Here is a 9712-nt window from a genome sequence, read left to right on the forward strand (position 1 = left end):
AAATTGTTATCTGATATTTATCTATAGTAATAATTTATTCACAAAAAGAAAAAGGGGATTGTATTTTGCTTACATTTTTTATCTTCATTTATGTAGTTCTATGGTTTTGAAGTTAGACTATTTTATAATTATTTGAAACACATAGAACACATTCCCTGGTAAATGGCTTTAATTGTGGTCATATGCACGTGATGAGAATTATCTAACAAAGAGATGCATAAATTAGAATTACAAAACGTTCTTTTATTTTACTCGAAAATTAACACTTGACAGGATCTTCCGGATTCCAACACTCCTAGTTCTTTTTCGTCAAAAAAAAACTTTTTCGAATACACAGGCAGAACAAAAAATATATCACGTTACAAAGAAATACTTATCAATAACTTAAATACTAATTATTCTAATAAAGGAAAGAGAGAAAAGGATAGATAGAAATATAGGACCAAGCAAGAATGGGTACCCAATAGTTGACGATCAAAGTGGTGGTGATCGGATGGTATAGTTCTGGATGGTGAGGAACGATTGTAGGTGAAAGTTGATCAATACTCCACTATACCCCTTGGAATGTTCTTAATGCAAGATACTTCTTTCCTCTCGGGTTTCGGTTCCCCCCTTTTTTTTTTAAAAAAACTTTTTGTCACTTTCTCCAGCCGATGCTAAAATGACCTGGAGACCTCTCCGACATGTCTTCTCTCTTCCAAGTTCCAGTCCAAAGTGACCCTACTTGTCTCTCCCTTTTGCCCTCTGGGCTATTTCTTTCTTTTGTCCTCTAACCAGGTTACCCACCACCCACACTTGGAAGAAAGTTCCAGGAAATATATACAAAAGAATAAAGAACAAAGAAGGAATAAAGGAAAAATAGAAAAACATATATAAAACATAGGTGAAAAAAAATAACAAATATACTGGTGTACCACCATATAATACAGCTAAATAAGCAAGCCAACGATGCAGCCTGCTTCATACGGAAGGCACTATGTCATTGGCCCGTCCAGCCAGTCCATTGACAAGACATAAATGCACAACCAACTAGCAGTGTTCAGTGGTTTGTACACTCACAGCCTACAATAAGAACAGCCTAGTCAAATGGGGGAAATCCTATTGAGGTGTTGTGTCCAAGCGAAAATATTTTCTCACGCTAGATGAAGCCACACAACGGACCATAACAACACACTGATTAAGTTATCCTAGCTATATGCTGTCATATATTCGTAAAACAAAACAGAAATTCAAACTTAGGATATAGCAAATTATTGATTTTTTTAANTTTGCTTCGTTTTCTTTTTTCATCCTTGAAGAACAAAAATGCAATTTTGCTGTACCATTATAATCGAATGGATAAATTATTTCGAGTATATAAGATAAAAATTATATAGAATCTACAATTTAAAATGGAAAATAGAGTTTTAATACGAATTCATATAAAACAGTTGAATTCTACGATTTTTTGATAGGAAAAATACATACACTCGTATTGATAATATGTACTGTACATGGTCTGATGAAAAAATTAGAAATAAACCACCAATTAAAATGAGCAACCTGATAAAGTTCTGATAAGAAATATATAGCATAAGTAGTTCTTATATAACAATTATCATTAACAGAATGAAATGCGTAATAATTACAGTAAAACCTGTCTAAAACGGAAACTTGCCAAACCGGTACCTCGCGATTTCACTTTACACAGGTTTTACTGTATAATTAAATTCGCAATTAATTAAATAGCCAAGTTATGATTCAAATCGTCCACTCACTTAATCTTCACTTTTAGTAAAGCACATTCGTAAAGCTTCTTTGATAAATATTTGATCTTATTTCTATAACATAAAATGAAATTATATACTCTTATAAAATTAAACATTAATTTAAATTTTAAATTTTCATATAATTCAATCAATTGTTTAAAATCCATACTTTTTTTTTACTACAAATAATATTATTTTTAATGACAATTGATCAATCGAACGTCACGTGTTATTCGATACAGGTGCACGTGAATGAATTTGTGGCAGACGATCGTTAAATATTTTTAAAAATTAATTTTTTTTTTCTAACGAGTTTATTATGTATTAATATTATACGTTGCATTACTTTGAATTTTAAAGTAAAAAATTTTTCCTCTAATTTCCGGATAATTAAACAATATTATTCTATTAAAATATAGGACAATTAATTAATTAAAGATATTTAAACTTTTAAGATTTATGACACAGCTAAAATATCTATAATATATTGATAATTAACATTTATTAATTAATTTCAGCAAGTGTTGTAAATAAATTTACATTTACATCTAATTTTATTTGTACAATTTATGTTTATATTATTCGTTTTAATTTTAACTCTAAATGATTTTCTATCTCCTTTAAGTCGACATCAGTTGAATTATAAAGAAAAAAAAATTCAACAGTGAGTTGCATAACTTTCCCGGTTAAAGTTTAAAGTTGTGTGTGGCGTTATCTGTTATGAGATTTTATTTTAAAAACTTTTTATATTATTAATTAGTATAAAATGGCAAAATGCTTAATTTTAAGGCTAGAGATGAGTCTTATAAAAAAAAATTGTAAATGCCAATAATGAGTAAAATCTTCAGTAAGTCTGACTCCATTTGAGATATGTCACTTGACCCCCCTGTCTCCCCACCCCCTTGACCTTTAAGCACCAAAATTTAATAGCATCAATTCCCCTAATACACAAACCTCCCTACGAAATTTCAGAAATTTTCAACAAAAAGCACAGGAGTTATTAAGCTTCAAAATGGGTGAACAAAATTGTGTTCCCCCATACAAACACACACACACACTCATATCAATACATATAGAAAAACCCCAAATTCTTTTTTGCATTTCTCAGTGTTTGAAGGTCCTGCATCCAAAAATGCTAAAATTTTGGGAGCCATTTTTGACCAATTGCCATACTTTCTCTCTGTCATATATAACATTGGAAAAGTAAAAATGGCTATATATATTATATAAGATATAATTGTATAATTGAGTAATTAAGTAATTTTGTCAGTAGCACTCATTTTTTCAAATTGAATTGTTTCTACAATTGCCAGTTTATCAATTTTAAATAGATCCATAGCTAATTTATAACTTATAAACCAATATCTATTGTTACATTTTTGCATGATTGAACTATATATACACTTTAGTGGGCTGCAATTTGAAAAATTTGTAGACTGATAAATTCCCACTGCCATCTGTCTATCTGCCTGTCTTTCCTTAATCTCAAGAACAGAGTTAGTTAGATGAAATCCATGACCAGATATGAAAACCTTTAGGACAGGAGTTCCTGATTAACTATATATGAACTTCTGATGCAAGCCAGAAGTCACGTTATTTCATTTCAAAAATTTTCCTTTGAAAGGTGTTAGATAGATCACTGGCATGACTCTATCGTTAAAGAAAAACTATGATGTACAGGGACAAGCCACTCCTAATTTGGGATGGAGAGCATATATTTTAAATTAAATAAATTTAAAAAATAATTAAAAATTGTTACTCAGCATTGTGACATTGTCATAATAAATACAGTAATTGCTTGTTAAACATTTCACTTCTTCCAGCAAATCTGAAACAGAATATGGTCCATTGGGTTGTCTTCTATAATAACTTTCAGTTGTGTGTAGAGTATAAATAGGAGCCAACAAAGAAAAACTTTGATAACATGTTCATTTGGCTTACTGAGTATGTACTGACAAAAGCTGCCTCTCCCTCTAAATGCTTCCAACCTTTTGTCTATTGTACAGTTTCAATATACAATAATATTTTGACAATTTTTTACAAATGGATCTGTATTATTTCTTACTGTGGTCAGCTTATCCGTTTGAACTCTATCCCTTCTTGTTTCATTATTATCAACTTAAGGTTATTTATTAAAAGTTTAATTATTTTCTTGGTCATTAACAGTTCTCACTACTACTAAACTCAAGCTGTATATTGCCTACAGATTATGTATATGGCATCTGTTAAGATTTTTTAAAACCAGCTAAATACAGAATTTCTATTAATGATTTTATTTCAATCAAATCTGTTAAATTGGCATCCCTTTCTCTAATGTAATTTGTTGGACTTTTTTAATTTGCTTGTTTGTATATTGCACTGCACTTCATAAAATTTCTTCTTTATGAATAAATTTCAACATTGCATTATAGATTTCATGTTTCTGACTTCACCAACAGGACCAGGTAGAGATGAGTAATATTTTCTTTTCTTGTCCTTGCAATGCCAGTGGTCAAATGGTGACCACCATAAAAAGACTTCTCACTTTGTTTTGAAGTGTAAGTTATTTCTTTTTCCTCCTCCAGTTGCTCCTTATCTTCTTGCTCCTGTTCAGTATCTGTTTCTTCTTCTCTTTTTTCTATGATATTTCCTTTGAAAGATGACATATCATCATATATAATATCCTCAATATCATATGTATACAGAAAAAACACCTTTGATGCCATAAAAATTAGCTAACATGGATGACATACAGATGAAAGATTGTGTTATTTGTAAATTTCTGACAGTGTGATGATAGAACAAAAAATGGCAACAAAACAACACTGAAACTGAAACATTTAACTGTGTCAGGAGAATAAACCAATAATAGCATACACAGTTTACAGTCTAACAATATAATAAAAAAAACAGTGCCAACTAGGGACAACTTCAGTGTCCATGGCCTATAATCACCAAGGCACTCAGCCAGCCATCACTTTACCCCAGCATGGTGTGTATATATATATTTAATTTAGGACAAAGGATATATATATAATGGTTATATCTAAATTGTACAAACCAAAACATATAAAAATAACATACATAACTAGCAACTCACCTTTTATAACAAGTTCAATACTGTGTGGCGGTACGCCATGCCTATGTACATAGGGGTTAAATATAAGTTTTATATTAATCTAAATCCTTTGTCTTTCACGTCTCTGTTTCTAGAACTTTCTCATTTATTCTTTCTCTACGGGTGGGGGCAACCTTTGTCCAAGAACAAAAAGAGGAAACAAAGGAAAACAAAAAAGCCAGGAGGGCGTCAGGGAAAGAGAAAGGGGCATTTTCTGGGCAGCGTCTGAGGAGAGCAGACGAAGAAAAGGACATTCATTCATTCATTCATTTAGATTTATTAATGTAACAAGGTTACATGACCTGATGTTGCAAGTGCATAATCAGGTATGAAGAAAAGGACAGGTTGAAGTTGTCGCAGAGTGGGACAAAAAGCAGACTTGAGGTTGGCTGAGAACGAACAAACTGGACTGATGCTAAGATTGAGGGCTTTGAGAACACCTTGAGTTTTTAAGAACTGGTACAAAAGGAACTGAGAGGAAGGCAAATTGAGCGCAAGTTCCAACGTCAAGGAGATCGGAGACTTTCGAAATACCCAGGTACCACACCAACCTTTCTCTTATACTTTTCTTATCCCTTCATATTTCTTCTCTTTCACACTTCTTCTTTAGTATATAAGTTAGGTTAAGATTGTTTAAGTTAATCATAATACAGTATTACAGAGATATATCTCAAAGCCTTTTGTTTGTCGCAAACACGTGTCACCCGCCTTTGTTAATATAAAGGATATATCGGGCTGTATTGGATATATATGAACTACATAGTTTGGGATCCTAAAGAACCGCGTGTACGTAGGGCCACGTGAAAGAAAAGTAAAAATAAATCCTTTTTTTTTAATCGGTACAACTTTGTAATTTATTGTTTGTCCTCTACACACCACAACTGTTTTACTTTTGATGTACAAAATATTTTAAAATACTGTATTTTGAAAGTTTCCCATAAAAATTCAATTATTTTTTTTATTTTCAATTACAGTAAAAAACAAAGTGATTTCAAACATTATGAAATTACATATCAATATTTGAATAAGTGCAATGCAACAGAATAGTACAGGTATACCTCGACTTATGTCGTTTCAAGTTACGTTGTTCCCAATTATACATCATTTGTCAAAAAAGTATATGGAAAAATAAAAATCAAGTTTAAGTCATTTTATTTGACTTTACATCTGTCCGCCACAAATATTGAAGTCGTAATATCAGTAGAAAAGCATTTAAAGCACATAAAATCATATTAAAATATATACATTTACAAGTATGTACTGTATTTACAGTACAGTAAATTCGTAAATTTAGATCACTTTTTCTGTACTATATTAAAAACTAAAATTTATTTGTTTGTAAGCTTAAAATAGATTTTTATTAACCATATATTATTAAAAATGCATTAATAAATAAAATACAGAACCGGAAATGGTAATTTATGGTTTAGTCTAATGACAAGTAGATTCGGAGACAAGTAAATTCGATTTACGTCACCTCTCCTGGAACCAATTACCGACGTAAGGCAAGGTATACCTGCAATTTGAAATATAGAAACACCATTCCTTATATTTTGGATCTATTCTCTGCAATTTCCTTATCACTGCACAACAAAAATTTTAATGTTACCGTTCAGTTATTATCAGTATAGGCAAATTTCAAAATAAATAAAATAAGTTTCTACTATATCATATTTAGATATATAACTTAATTGGAAAAAAAATGCAAAAAGTAATTTTTTTCATTAATTTATATGGCATTCAAATTACTTTATTAAAATGTACAAAATCAATACATATAAATATGCCATAGTTATAAAATTCAATTTTAAAAGGAATGTGTTAGAGTTATAATATATTCATATTAGAGTTATAATATAATTCATGATCTAAACAAACTGAAAGTATTTGATTTATTTAAATACATTTAATTTATACTATATTTCTCCTCTATTCATTTCATAAATTCCATGACATTTTAAATTTAAGTTAAGACTATGAGTAGATAAAGCAATAAAAATTTCTGTGGTAATTACTCATAAAAAAAACCAAAGTATATATAAAATTGATTTTCCACAAAATACAAAATAGAGATTTCATCTTGTACAAGTTCTATTAACTCAAACAGTTTTCCTTTTTAAGTTTTTTCAACAAAAAGTCATTAAAAGATAGATTATGGTAATAGAATAATTATGGAAGACTAGCAGTTCCCACTTTAAAAGGAAAATGGAATATAAATAAAACTCATGGAAGAGCATGTAACAAAACATAATGAATTGAATCAACTTTGTAATCCCTGAAACAAGCTGATTTTTCTAAATGTTTCAGGAATTAGAGAAATCATTGGATAAAGTGTATTGAAGTTTGGAGTAATTTATTTTGAAAAATATTACAAACTTCTTTATAACCCAACATGTTTTGATTTTTTAACCCATTCCTGGCACTTTTGAACTTAATTTTAAGAAGTCAGTTTAGAATATTTTTAAAGATAAAAGTGTGCAAGAGAGAAAAACAAATTATAGTTTTTCTTACAAAAAAATTTTAAGATAAATACAAATGTAAAATTTAGAACAGACTATGGTTATATTTTTAATAATGATTTTTAAATCAATTAAAATAATTAATATCAAAATATATCTTTAAACTTTTGAGTATTAATTAAAATTATAATGTATTTTTATTCATTTGTTGTAAATTTTTATGTCTATTTCTATTCCATATCTTTTTTTAAAATTATGTTTTTATGAAAATAAAATAAAATTTAATTATGCTAGAGTATTATGGTAAGAAATCAAACATTATATAAAATTCAATAATATTGAATTGCAATAAAAAGTTTATTTTCATGAATAATATTAGTTTTTATACTAATACATGAAAATCTATTTTGCTATTCTTTTAAAAGACTCTCTTTTAGATTTAAATTTTCTGTCATTTTCTAACTTTAAAAGATTTATAGTTTTCCCATCAAAATGGGTTTTTATCAGGTCAACTGGCCAGTTATATATTTCTCCCAACTAGTTAAAAATATTTTTATTTATTTATGATTGTTATTTTTTAAGGATAACCAGAATATGGATTAGTATACAAATGAGTGTTATAATATGAATGTTGTTTTGTTGTCATGTGCATAAGGAAGTTTTACAATAGCAACCAGCTAACAAAGCAGGTTAACTACCTAAAATTTTTTTCTGATACAAACACTGGTTTACTATTATAAATAATTTTTAATCAGTGGCAGAACTACAATGGCATTAAGTGATTCAGCTGTATCATGGCCTGGAAACAAGGGTTCAAGTATATCTAGCAATAAGCCTACAACCTACAATCAAAACAATTGTTCTGATTCTTCTTTCAATCAAGGGTTAAAGGCTTTTTTTGGGATAAACTATCCTTTGTGACAGGAGATGGGGTAGGAAAGAAAAAGAGGCTACATTTAAATCTCATAGCCTGAAGTAAAGTTATTGTAATTATGTATACATAAATATATATTTGAAAAAGTATATACAGTAACTTATTAATGAAAAACTGAGTATATAAGTAAAAATAATAAAATTAAAAATAAAAATACAAATAAATAATGTCATCATATGAAGTAAAGTTGTTCTGCCACTGATTTTAATTACATAAAATGTTAATAATAATTGAAATATATAATAAATAATCATCATTTGAGTATTCCTTTACCTGTGATATAATTAAAATTATTTATTCTTGGTATTTAACTTCATATTCATTATACATATATGTTTCAAAAAATGATAGTTGGAGAATAGAAATTTTTTATTAGTGTTTTCATATTTCATTGCAAATATGAAAATACTAATCAAATATATTTACAATAAAATATTAAAAATATTTAATGTAGAACTTCTATTTTTTAAAATCTAATTTCTCTTATAATGCCTGCACATAGGCCTGCAAGCTATGTTGAATATTATATATTTTTACATATATAGACTACTGCATTATAAATAAGACAAATAGAAAATATTTTTTTAAATTATATCTTTATATAAAAGCAAGAAAGAGATATTGTATACAATTAAAAAATCTTATATAAGATATCAAAATATAAATATTAATAAATATTAAACATTTTCAGAAATTTAATATAATATAAATATATAGCCTACCTGTTAATACTATTGATAGTGACAGCAATAAAAAAATTTAATACATAATTAATATTATTACATAATACCATTTTTATATAATATTATTTTTTTATAAGACAGAGTATGTATTTCTATTAATTTTTAAATAATAAAAAAACAACTTAAAAATTAATATGGTTAAACTATCTTCAATTTATTTATCTAATAATAAATATAAGCATTTACATTATTGTACCGGCACATGCNCTAATAATAAATATAAGCATTTACATTATTGTACCGGTACATGCAATTCAATGTATCTATTACTATATATTTAAATAAATGAACCCTATTCACCTACAACACAGCAAAGAGGAAAATAAACTAACAAAACAATTTATGAATTTTTAATATCTATTAAATAAATATCACAAGACAATAATCACTACGATGCACTATAATCAATTGGAAATTGTAACAAAGGGAAAATTTTTCTAAGACCCAATTACAGATTGCTGCACATTTGGTTTGTTTCAACTAAATATATTCATGCAGGTTTTACAATTTTAGGAGGGAAAAAATAATATAAACATTTATCTTGCACTATACAAAAATATAGAAAGAAAATGCTAAAAATTTGCACAATCAAAAAGAAACTGCAACATTACTAAGTACTGTTTCTGTTGTCATTCACTCTACAAATTCTTGGTTGCTATAATTATTCAATTTGCTAATATTAGAATATTCTATTAATTGTTTGATTTAACAAAAATATCACATCTATTATT

At 27.9% G+C, this 9712-nt stretch overlaps 1 long non-coding RNA gene across 1 annotated transcript; it reads right to left on the bottom strand.

The window, feature by feature from the left end:
• Positions 1-1270: 1270 nt before the first annotated feature.
• Positions 1271-2022, bottom strand: LOC111616463. The gene is made up of 3 exons (XR_002755250.1): positions 1918-2022; positions 1758-1820; positions 1271-1291 (listed from the first exon to the last, which is right to left on the bottom strand). It is a non-coding gene; the product is annotated as an uncharacterized LOC111616463 (long non-coding RNA).
• Between the last annotated feature and the right edge of the window lie 7690 nt (positions 2023-9712).

The sequence above is a fragment of the Centruroides sculpturatus genome, unplaced genomic scaffold (genome assembly GCF_000671375.1).
Source record: "Centruroides sculpturatus isolate CEXI.00-Female unplaced genomic scaffold, Cexi_2.0 scaffold3418, whole genome shotgun sequence".
NCBI classification, from domain to species: Eukaryota; Metazoa; Arthropoda; class Arachnida; order Scorpiones; family Buthidae; genus Centruroides; species Centruroides sculpturatus.